The 12,802-nt window shown below is 36.4% G+C and overlaps 1 protein-coding gene across 1 annotated transcript in view; it reads right to left on the bottom strand.

Annotated features, from left to right (window-relative positions):
- LOC107757701 (noelin-3-like) overlaps positions 1–12,517 on the bottom strand; it is a 26,427-nt gene extending 13,910 nt beyond the window's left edge. Inside the window, exon 1 of the mRNA XM_016575255.1 lies at positions 12,507–12,517. The gene's annotated coding sequence lies outside the window, so the exon portion shown is untranslated. The remainder of the gene's footprint in view (positions 1–12,506) is intronic.
- Between the last annotated feature and the right edge of the window lie 285 nt (positions 12,518–12,802).

The raw sequence follows: 12,802 nt of genomic DNA, 5'->3' as shown, positions 1-12,802 counted from the left end.
ATACAACTAGATTAAGTGTGCTGAATGTCTGCAATCATTCAGTCAGTGCCGACTGCACAAAACGTGCAGACTAATAAAAACATTATAAACTGTTAGGAAATGATAAACAAATGTAGTTTGTGCAACACTGTAAATATATTTACCTTTTTTTTTAAATATATATATATCCCATTAAAACGGCTGAGATACAAGGAGCGTGAACTGAAATTCTCAGTTCCACCTGGTTCCACGCGCATGTCCGGGAAACTCATGAATATTCATGTATGCTCCGCCCACTGAAACAGAAAATCTCGGAAACCGAAAATCTCGTAACACCGGGTCTTGCACGAGATGCTGCAAAAGACGCGAGACTCGAGCGAAGCTGACAAACACGTCTGTATAGCGCCAATTCCATAGGAAAAACAATAGAAATGTAGCGCAATGGGATGGGAAAACGCTTTCTGTGTGAAGTGCCCCTAACTGCACTATTTTTACACTAATAATTTACACGCAGAACAAAGCAAAAATGCTACTTAACTGTAAGTTATGTGATTTAATAGGACACCACATGCAATTTTACTGTAACCAAACATTTTCTGTAAAGTAAAAATAAATACCTATAAATAAATCATAATTTATAATAATAAAAGAACAAACATTTAACCCACAAATACAGGTACTTTTAGAGTAAAATGCTGCTAAAGTAGGTTTAAGCATAAGTGGGAAGGTGGTAAACAGTAATAGGATGTTCCCAAATGTCCCTACTTTAAACATAACATTTGATTATTTTGTTTATTCTTTTTTTCCCCAGTACTTTAAAGCAACTGTATGTAGTTTTGTGTATTTTTGCGACCCCCTTTGGAGCCCCTTCACTGTCGTAAATATATGTATACATATAAGTATGTACATGTAAATGCATACATTTGCAGTACATACATAATCAACTTCAATGTAGTTTGGACTTGTACAGTTGTACAGGAAATCTGATTATAGCCTAATTCAAATTTTAAGACAGAAATTAAACTAAATTTTTTAAGTTTAAGTAGGTGGATTTTTTTTACAGTGTTTTTTTCTCTATAATTTCAGTGATGTCACCTTGGTGCTTTGTGTCTGTACCAATGAATAGTGTTTACATATGTTTATTAGTCATGGCTCATGGAAAGGTTAATTTTGAGGAACTTTAATTCATCATGTGGCCTTCTATTTTACCACCTTCATTATTATAGTGAATGTATATTTTAAAGGGAAAAGCAGAGTGTAGTCGTTGAAGTACGTTGTTTTATACCAATGTTAATAAAATAAATGCTTATAAAGGTACAGATGCACAATTAATTCTTAATTCAACTTTACACTCAAATTTTTATGCTGGTATTACAATGCAGTTCTGACAGAGACAGAATGTACTGACATACAGCATCCTAAAGTGTTAATGATTTATGCAAAATGGATGCCGAACATCTTCCAAAACCACCCACATCTGTTGAACTGATGTCCATGAGGGACGTCTAAATGAGATTCATTCAGGCAAAGGTGGTTAACTCAACACACCTACTGCCAAAATAATATTTCAATGTGACACAGTGGGTATTCTTTAAAGACCTGGTCATACATTGTTATAGATAACTACTACTTCCTTTCTTTTTTGGATGAATGTAGTTTTTAACCACCTGCATTTTACTCACTTTTTGCAAATGTTAGTCACATCAGTTAATTATACAGCCAACAGCATAATTAGACCCTACTCCGGTCTCATGTAAAGCAAGTAAAAGCTTTCCATGAGAGTTTGCAGCTTGGGTAAGAGCAGCCTCCAATTCAAGCTAATACTAATAAATACTAAAGCAGTTAAGAAATGAGAGTTTCTATATGAAGAATGTTGATTCGCTTTCAGGCTCATTTCCTGAGCTGCTTTCTCGTATGAAAAGTTATTGTTACTCTAGTTAACGAAATAATACAAATCAAAGTTATGAAAGTTCTCCGCCGTACATGGTATAATGGCTGTCGGATGATTTTGTTCACACACAGCAAATCCTCATCGCGGGCAAATTATGCTCGGCAAACAATTTGAGTTCATCGCTGGCGGAGCGTCTTGTTTGAGGATGGTAAATTGGAGAAATTCTCATCTCGCGTTTATTTGCACATACAGCCTTCTATGAGAAAACAAAGTCAAGTGTTTGAAAATGAGCTTTTGTTGAATCTTTCTCCGCATGTTTATGTAAAACTTATTGTAATTTGCCCTTTCATATTTCACTTGCATTATTCATGAGTCTATCAGAGGACTCTATAAAACTGTTTACTTTTGCTAATGATCAGGAGACGGTGTTGTTCCTTACAAATTCTCCTCCTGCTTGTCTTCCTATCTGTTCAGTTCACTCTTGTACACTTACATACTAATAAGGCAAAGTTTGAGTGCTCCCGGTCTGTATTTCGCTTGTGAATACATGCTTGAGGTGTTTTTTGAGAGTAGGTGTGCGTGTTGCGGTCTAGTGTTAATGAGCTGCCGAGCACCTGAGCTTCCCACACCACCTCACGATCGCATTAATCTCACTTGCCCTCCTTGATTTTTTCTCGCTCACCCATTCTCCTTTCCATGTGACTTGGCATGGTGTCTTCTCTCTCTCTTATTCATTATTGCTTTACTCAAGATTTCAGTTGCTCAGCAACACCTGCCGATGGCTTTAAAATTTGTACGTTTCTGAGTCATTGTTTTTACTAAAAAGCTAAAAGGCACAGTTTTGTCCGACCGGGTCATCTCGATTTCTATACTGTTTTCCAGTCCAGGGTCAGAATTCATCTTGTGTGTCATTCTTTTAAAGAGTAGTTCACCCAAAAATGGAAATGAACTGAAAATCAGGCCGTCCAAGATGTAGATGAGTATGTTTCTTCATCAGAACAGGTATGGAGAAATGTAACATTACATCACTCTCTCACCAATGGATCCTCTGCAGTGAATGGGTGCCGTCAGAGCGAGAGTCCAAACAGCTGATGAAAACATCACAATAATCCACAAGTAATCCAGTCCATCAATTAACATCTTGTGAAGTGAAAAAATGTGTGTTTAGAGCTATTTTGGACAGTTTTCACTTGTAAACAGTGCATATTTCTCTCCTGATTCTGACGAGAAAACTTTTTCACTGGAAAAAAGCAATATTATGGATAGAGGACTCATATTTTAGCTGGAAGCAATGGATTAAAGTTAAAAACATTTTAATGATGGATTTGCTTACATTTCATACATACAGCTTTTCACTTCACAAGACGTTAATTGATGGATTACTTGTGGATTATTGTGATGTTTTTATCAGCTATTTGGACCCTCATTCTGATGGCACCCATTCACTGCAGAGGATCCATTGGTGAGCAAGTGACGTAACGCTAAATTTCTCCAAATCTGATGAAGAAACAAACTCATCTACAACTTGGATGACCTGAGGATGAGTAAATTTTCATTCTTTCATTCTTGGGTGAACTGTTCCTTTAATGTAGACATACACTTTTAAATATAAAAAAATATATACAGTGTATCAAATTTTTTGTACATGTAAAGGACTTTGATGTCTAATTACCATTGTGCATATTTCTCTCTTGATTCAGACTAGATAACTTTTTCACTGGAAAAAAGCAATATTATGGATAGAGGACTCATATTTTAGCTGGAAGCAATGGATTAAAGTTAAAAACATTTTAATGATGGATTTGCTTACATTTCATACATACAGCTTTTCACTTCACAAGACGTTAATTGATGGATTACTTGTGGATTATTGTGATGTTTTTATCAGCTATTTGGACCCTCATTCTGATGGCACCCATTCACTGCAGAGGATCCCTTGGTGAGCAAGTGACGTAACGCTAAATTTCTCCAAATCTGATGAAGAAACAAACTCATCTACAACTTGGATGACCTGAGGATGAGTAAATTTTCATTCTTTCATTCTTGGGTGAACTGTTCCTTTAATGTAGACATACACTTTTAAATATAAAAAAATATATACAGTGTATCAAATTTTTTGTACATGTAAAGGACTTTGATGTCTAATTACCACAGGTTTCTGCAAGAAGAATCTAATGCGGAACAAACAAGGAACATTGTTTTTCCCTGGCTGAGTCATTCTCCAGTAACAGGCCACAATTTAGCAGTACACTGGCTGCTGGAAAAATAACAACTATGCCAACAGCTTTGTCCAATACACTAGATAGACTGCAACGGTTAAAGTTAAAAATCATCAAATGTGTTCTACTGAAGAAACAAAGTCACCTACATCTTGGATGCCCTGGGGGTAAGCAGATAAACATCAAATTTTCATTTTTGGGTGAACTATCCCTTTAAGTTCGGTTTACTTAAGATGTTTAGTTTAACTACCGCATCCACCTGAGAGTTCATATAACACAGCCTAATCGAGTAAAACAAATGTTATGTGCTGCACTAGTGGCTCTTGAAAATTAATAAACTAAACTTTATTAAACCACAGAAGCTCAAGTGTACTGGTACTACACTAATTACCGCAGCGAGTCGCAGGAGGAACCCAATGCAGCAAAAAAAAAATTTTTCCTGCCTAAGCCGCTCTCCAGTGACAGAGCACAGGGAAGCAGTGTGTCCAGACAGAAATGATTACCTGAAATGGTAATTTTGCAGCAGCACTTCTAAAATTATTATGGATTTTAAATGCAAGTTTGTTAGTAGTTGATTTTGGTATTGATTTTTTTCCAGTCATGCAGGTTTAATTTAGGTTTATCACTGTTTAATATCTTAAAAAATATGACTGGAAGAGAGAGAAATGACACTGGAGAAATAGGATGGGTGGTTTCAGTATTTGAGATATTAATAGAGTGCAGTATTTGAAAGCGTGTGTATTTATTAGTGGCATTGCATAGAGATATAATCTTGTGCGGTCGCAGCTATCTGCAGTAGCACATACTGATTCAAAACAATGATACAAATCCCAAGAAATGCAGAAAACAAAAGCAGCTACTTTCACTCTCATAAATCACTGAAAACCTCTTTTCCATTACAGCTGAACAAATAACATCTCCGTATTACAAAACACCTCAAGCGCCGGGAGGCTTCTGCAACAGTCGATGTTCTATAATAATCAAATTTGAGCTTTATCACAACACTCAGCTTTGTTGAGGGGAAGAGCGACAGTATCCGAAAAAGTGAGAGACAAAGAGAAAATGCGGATAGAATGGAGAGAAGGGAGTTCAAGGTGAGGTGTGTAATTTTCGCTTCATTAATACTGTGTATTCAATATGTGAGATTTGGAATAGTGAATCCCAAATCAAAACATTTTGAAAGTAGTATGCCTCATATTTCAGGTGGATTCTATGTAAAAAATCTTTTTTTTAATTTGTTTTTTTTTTAAAGTCTGTTAACTGAGAGCAATAGTACTCAAATAATTGATTTATTCATTTGGACTTAAACTATTTTACATTTTACAGTGGTTAACAGACAAAGTGCTTGTCCTTTGAACTGTTTAACTCCTACATACAGTATAAAGCATATGTGGTATCAAGATTGTATTTTTATTGTGTGGTAGTTTGTCCCATTACTACCATAATACATACTCCAGCCTACATACTTTCCATTCACCAGCGAAGTACATAATTGTAGTGCATAGTAGCAGTGAGCAAATTATGATGCAGCCAGTGAGCTGTTAAACTGATTTCCACTGTGTCTCCTTTTCTCTTTCTCTCTCTCTCTCACCTCTGCAGAAAATGAATAACGACAGTTTATTCCAACACAGAGTTTGGTCAGCCCGTCCCATGATGCACATCTCAATCATCCCCGTCATTATCCTGTGCTGATTAGTTTAAACAAAGTGTCGACGGAGCACATCAGGGAGAAACGGCTCTCAGGGGTACTTTTCGTTTAAACCCCCAGCATGGTGCAATGCATCCAAATGCCTCCTTACATCACTGTCTGCCTGCAGGGATGAGGAAGACATGGTTGATCTTCCTCACACCCTGTGTTGAATTCTACAGGCTCTCCTGTGCGCCTGCTTCACAGATCCCCGCTCAAACTAAAATGGCTGAAGGAGTGATCTGTCTCACGACCCATCAGACCGAGGCATCCTGTTTCTGTTGTTGAGGTGCTGCTTCATGCTTGCACGGGGAATTCGACGAATCCCTTTGTTCCCAATTTCCTCCGTCATGTTTTTTTCTTCCCCCCCCTCTACTCTCGCCCCCAGTGGAATCAGAGTTCTTCTCATACAATCACTGATTTTCAGGAAGGCTTATTTTAAAAAGTTGTTCTTTCATTTGCCCTCCCTCTGGGCTCAGAGTCTGACTTTCTGTAACTGATCCAGAGAGGTCACGTTTGATCTTACATAAAGACAGACAGAGCAATGTTTTAAGAAAGTTTTCTAGAGTTCAGAACTTTCTGAGTCACACTGTAAATGTCCCTCATTGCACAAAACCCACCTGACTACTTGTTTTAGTGCAGGATTGGCGTCTAATCGTATACTGGAGTCAGTTTGTCTATAAGGACTGAGTTTGAACAAATGGATTCTGACCATAGGACTGGACACAGCCGGACTCTGAAGAACTTACGTTTTTTGAGTAGAATTGATTGCAATTTAAGTTAATCTACTGCCAGAGTGTACTGTAGGTTTCCAGACTGCTGTACAGGCCATCCAATATAGAGAGAATATAATTTTCTGAAATAATTTGAAGAAACTGATTTTATTGTGTATTGTAAACAGTGTTTATGAGTTACTTATTTCATTTGAGTCCATTAAATAAAAATGTCCTAATATTAAATTTTTTTTAATCTCAAAACTAGTGATTAGCGGTTTTGAAATACTGCTTTGTAAAGCTTTGGTACCTTCTTTGGTTCAAACTAATGGTCATGATTTCAGTAAACAAGAATTCATTGTCATAACGGTTTTGAAACATTTTGAAATTTTTATGGTTATGACCAGCAAGGGCCACTTGAAACTTAAAATAGAGCAACGTACAGTGTGTATTTAGGTTTTAATATTAAAAACAGAACATTAAAAACTCCCCATATATATCTTGTGCAAAAAAACAACAAAAAAAAACCCCACATTAAAACAACACTTAATTGTACTCTTTTTAGCTCTCCTTATACAGTCCAAATTAAAATATGTGCAAGAAATATGCTGCATTAGCTCTTTTTACTTTTTTTTGTTGTTTTTTATTGGCATTTTCGATCGTCTTCTTCAACTAGGACTTAACAAGCAACTGTGAGTGTCTGGTGGACACACCAATTAGTGCAGTTAATTCCAGACACGTGCAGATGATACACATGTGCACAAGGTTGGAAAATTGGACTGTACATGCACAGTCCAGCAAACACTGCTAATAATGAAATTTACATTATTTACATTTGTTTTGTGTTTTTAAACAAGATGCCTGATGGTGAAATTTACATTATTTATATTATTTTGTGTGTTTTTGAGCAAGATGCCTGATGATGAAATTTAAATTATGTGTTTTTAAGCAAGATGAAAATAGGGGGTATTTGTTCATGTTTAATATTCTGTTATTTGGGCATGCTGGGGGCTACTATTTTGCTGAAGAGTGCTTTACAGTGCTTTGAAGTGCTTAGGATGAGGATAATTTTCAAACCGATGGGACCAGATTGTTTATACCCTGGTGCCAAATAGGCCATTCCAGGATGATACAAGTTTTAATTTTAGGAGAAGATCCACCAATATGTTCTTTCTGTCAAAACCCCTTATCCTTGAAGCATGTTTTATTAGATTGTGCTGGAGAAACTTTTTTTACTAAGTAAGAATTTTTACAAAGTTAAACCATTTTTTTTTACAAAGTTAAACCAAATAGTTTTAGAGTTTCTAGCAAAAATAGATATAAAAAAACTGATATAGTTTAACTATAAACTTTCTCACCAGGAAAATAGCCACAGAAGCTTTGGTTTGATAGTGAAATTGTTTTACTGTTTTACATGTTGCTACTCAGTTGGTTATTGCAAATATCATTGTAATGCCCAGTCACCTTTTCTTGCATTACCTGCCAGAAGCATACATTATTTATAGAAAAAGGAGAAAAAATATCATTGTTAGCTATAAAACGTATAGGGAAAAAAGGGTTTGAGCGTTGTCCTCTTATTATAAATACAAAGGTTTCCTCAAGCTGTTTTTTCTTCTTCTTCTGAAGCCGAAATAACACTCTAAAATTGAAACTAACAAACTAAATCTCAGCTTTAGAGTGAAATCGAATTATACACAGCAAATCACTTTGCATGCATTCTTAAATATGATTTTTTTTGCCACTCTTTGTGCTACAACATCTCAGGATGTAAGACGCTAATTCATATCAGACCTGAGGCAACTTCAGCATAAAACGTTTAATGAAATATGCTAAGCGGAGTGACTCTAGCCTGGGGAGTAACATAAAATCCATATAATCCTGTTACTTTCCATGTTGTCAGCTCCTGTCAAAGTACAAAAATACATTCCTCATATGGGAAATAACAAGGTTTAATTGACTAACTATATGCATGTGGTCTGAGTGTTGGAGCCACAGGAGCTGTCATTGCCAGACTGCTGGAAACACAAAGCCACGCCAGGCACTATAGCCGCCATTGTTTCCACAGTTTCCAACTTGCTGTGGAAAGGCAAAGAAAGCTTCTGCCAAACAACTGAACATATGGTAGCAGATGAAGCCTGTTAGAGCCAAACAAATGAGGTTCCTTCCACAACTGATGAGTCTTCATACACAAGTCTGTTTATTAGAAACTTTATTGGAAATATGAATGGAATCTTGGGGTTGTAGGCTGTTTAAAAATATAAAAAGCAGTGATAGATGTTTTATTGAGTCAGTGTCTGTGTGAGTGTCTGTTGGTGGATATCTGATCCATTTATTAGTGCTGCTTTCTGAGGCTTATATTGAGCAATTAGACTGTAATGATTTTCCCTTGGCGACTGAGAAAACGGGCAAAAATCCCATAGACTTGCACTGAAGGAGGGATCCGAACTATTTCTAGAGACCAGAGTACATAGAGAGTGGGCTCTTTTGACTTTTTTGACTCTTTCAACAATGACCTGAAAAACCAGATATGAAATATGAAAATCTGAAATTATATAAAAATCTGTCTTAACTGTTTCACAGTTTGGGTATTGAGCTCATTGGCAGGCTGAAATATTAAAAAAATCTTTATTGTTCAACTATCTATCTATCTATCTATCTGTCTGTCTGTCTGTCTGTCTGTCTGAAATGACAATTATTCACAATTACAATTATTTATTTTTTTTAATTGTCATTTAAAAATGCATGGTTAAATTTATACTAAATACATCAAAGAAACACTCTGTTTAAGATAAGATTAAGATTTGAAAATACAGCACATAGTACAGTGAATTGAAGTGGTGAATCATTTTTATGGACCTGTTCATTTACGTCTGATAAAATGAATCGAATTTTCCAGTGCTACTTACAGTATGAGAGAGGGATGAATCGGTTTTCCCAGAGTTATGCACATGAGAGAGAGGACCATTTAGAACAAGCTGATTCAATAGAATGAATCATTCTATGTAATTATGAGACCAAAAGAATCATTTAGGAGAATTGATTCGGACTTCCCAGTGCTAGATATGAGAGAAATTGAGAGAACAAACCAATTCACTAGAATGAATACGAGTAGCATTTTCTTGCATTTCAAATGAAGAAAGCAAGAAGACCATTTAGGTGAGTTCATTTGATTACACCCCTCTGAAAAAAAGTAAAGCCTTTGATCACACTACACCGCTATCCGCTGGATAAGTAGCTAGATTATTATGAAAATAGCTGTATTACAGTCACATTACAGAGAATGTGGTTAAATTAGTATGAACGGTATGCAAATTTGGATGGAGGGCTTATTTCTATGTGTTGTGTTGTTCGCTTGCAGTGTGGACATAGTGTGTTAAAGTGGCAGTCTTGAGAGAAAAAAAATAATGCCTTCTGCAAAAATCCTTGAGGGCAAAAGCCAAAGCACATTCATATCTTATAGTAAGTGCTAGCAATGACTGTGTGATAGGCTAATTGCCCCAGACTTCAAACCATTTAAATGTTTGTTTCTTCATTTTTTCGCACTGAAGTACACACAAATCCTTATCAAAACATCATCAATTAAATGTTGAATCAAATTGAGATGCACACTACAAATGGCAACCCAGGAGCCAACTGAATCAGAAAACAACAACAGCTCAATAGAGTGAAGAGACAGACAGCAGGCTAGATTTCCATCTCTAATTGAACACAAGCTACTTTTACTTTTAACAAATGATGGCTTGAATCCAAATCAAACTGTACACAATTTATATAATGAGCACTTATTAAAGCATGTGAGATCTTGTGTGTTCAAAATCATAGGCTGAATCCGAAATCGCATAATGCCTTACTATATTTTAGGTGAAAACAGTATGTGAAAAGAGCAGTATATATTCACAGTATTCATAAAGCAGTAGCTGAAAAATCTCCGGATGACCTACTATTTCCAGTGAGATTCTGAAGTGTGCATCCAATAGACACTTTAAGAGGATTTGTGAAGCGATGCAAAACTTTTTTTTTTCTTTACCTATTATGAAAGTCAATAGGTGCGTTCGACTTCATGCGGCGCCGCGCAAACCGATCGGCGGCTGACTTGAAGCAGTGCATGTCGGTTAGAAATTTAGTCCGACTTGAACCGGCGCCGACGCCACGTCACTGTCACGTGTTGCATCAAAGTACCGCGATAGCGTTTCGAGAGCAGCCAGCCGACTCAGCTGGCGCAGCTTATTCAGAACGATTGCAGGAGTGCTGATGACAACACAGCTGTTTCACGATTGGCCAAATTCACCACATGACAACAATGACGTGTGTTTCTAACATCTTCAAATCCAATACTGCTCATAAACCTGTGTTTTTAGAACAGTAAAAGCTTTTTTACTGTTGTCGCAATGTTATTGAGTCACGTTTATCACGAACGCATATATACCCCCACTTTATTAGTATTTAAATAGTATATATTTACGTTGAACTTTATTCTTGAACAGATGGCGCTGTATTAAGCAGTATATAAAAAGTGTTTCTGTTGCTCATGAAAACGTTTCTGAAACGTCTGTGTATTTGACAAATATTGCATTTAATTCACTTCATCTGTGATAGAGTATGCAAACACCGCGCGAGCGTCACTAACGGGAGCAGAAAGTGTCCGGCTTGACGGCTCCGTTTTCAACTCCGCCCCCGACTGCAAGCGGCTACTCTCGTTGACTGCCGTCTGTAGTGGTGCTTCAAGTCGAACGCACCTAATGGCTACCAGCAACTATTTGGTTACCAACATTCTTCAAAATATAATTTTTTGTGTTCCACTCAACAGAAACTCAAGAAACTCATTCAACATGAGGATGAGAATGATGAAAAAAATCAAATTTAGGGATGAATTAACTTTCATACCAAAGACAATAACGATAAAGATATAGTTTTAAAAATCTTTCTAAATGTAAAAAAATAGCAGTGTCCTCAGCTCAACTATAACGATAATGGCACAGACGAACGATGTCACTGGAATCATTTTCTTAAGGATGTTTTTTTTCCCAGCTGATGAATGATAAAAACATTGTCAATCCGAATCCATCCTGCTTTAAAGGGGTCATATGATGTTGCTAAAAAGAACATTATTTTGTGTATTTGGTGTAATGAAATGTGTTTATGCGGTTTAAGGTTAAAAAAACACATTATTATTAGCCCGAAATAATCTTTGCTCAGAAACCCTCTTCGTTTGAGACAACACTTTTCCAAGACTCTCAAGATTTTCGATCTTGAGTTTTTATTTTCCGGCAGTTTTTATCTTCAAGTAACTTTAGTCGCTGTGGACTTTTCCTTCTTCAGAAGAACCAGAAGTAAAACTTCCATCTTACTCCTAACGAACTCATCAAAGACCTCCGTTGTCTACCGCATCAGGACTCTTGTTCAGCAATCGAAACCAATGCAAGTAACCGTTTACAATTCTTTAGATGCGTGTTTAAGTTTCAGCCCCTTTTAAGGTGATTTTTGATTCTCTGATGTTTCTCAAAGGTTGTGTCTAAAATTGATGTGAAATACTGCCATCCTTTTCTTTTCTCTCTTTTCCTTACTTTGTTTCATTCTGTATGTGTTTTGATTAGTTAGTTATATGTTAGATATAGTTTCATTTATTAAATCCCTTATATTCACACATGATTGTCTCTGTTGCTGCTCACAATTCAAGTCAATGAATGTTCCAACCCTTGCTACATTTGTTAAATTACTGCTAGCACTTCATAGAAAGTGTTACCTATCTCTTTTGATTTGAGACTTTAGTCTTTGCAACTTTACAGATCTTCTTTATGCACCAAGAGCTTGTAACACTCCAAAGAGAAAGGAAAACTTCAAATCGCATCATATGACCCCTTTAAAGAACTCGAGCATTTAAAGTGACAGACGACAGAACTGCAGCATGCTGATAACAAACAGAATATTATGCATTAGTGTGGACGATAATATGGTTACAGTTATCGTTTTTGGTATGAATGGGCCTTTATGCTCAAAAGTGTGTACTTTCCCAACACGGAAAAGCACATACTGTACTTTCACTGCATAGTAAAAGTATACAAATTGACACAAACTATATCGCTCCCATTATAATCAAGCTGCAAGCATTGTGACGTAGACAGCATTGTTGATTAAAATGGGAGCAATCTAGTTGTCACTTTGCTTGCTTGCAGTTTAGACACAGCGGTATACTAAAATTGAGGCCGTGGGAGACATTCATACACAAACCCATAACATATTCCAGACAGTCTGCGATACACAACTGATTGATTTTTTATTTTCAAAGTTGTTTGCCTCCTTTGACATAACTGTG

The sequence above is a fragment of the Sinocyclocheilus rhinocerous genome, unplaced genomic scaffold, assembly GCF_001515625.1.
Source record: "Sinocyclocheilus rhinocerous isolate Xijiao unplaced genomic scaffold, SAMN03320098_v1.1 scaffold1374, whole genome shotgun sequence".
NCBI lineage: Eukaryota > Metazoa > Chordata > Actinopteri > Cypriniformes > Cyprinidae > Sinocyclocheilus > Sinocyclocheilus rhinocerous.
Note: the sequence above shows the minus strand (reverse complement) of the source record. Positions and strands in the feature narration are given on the sequence as shown.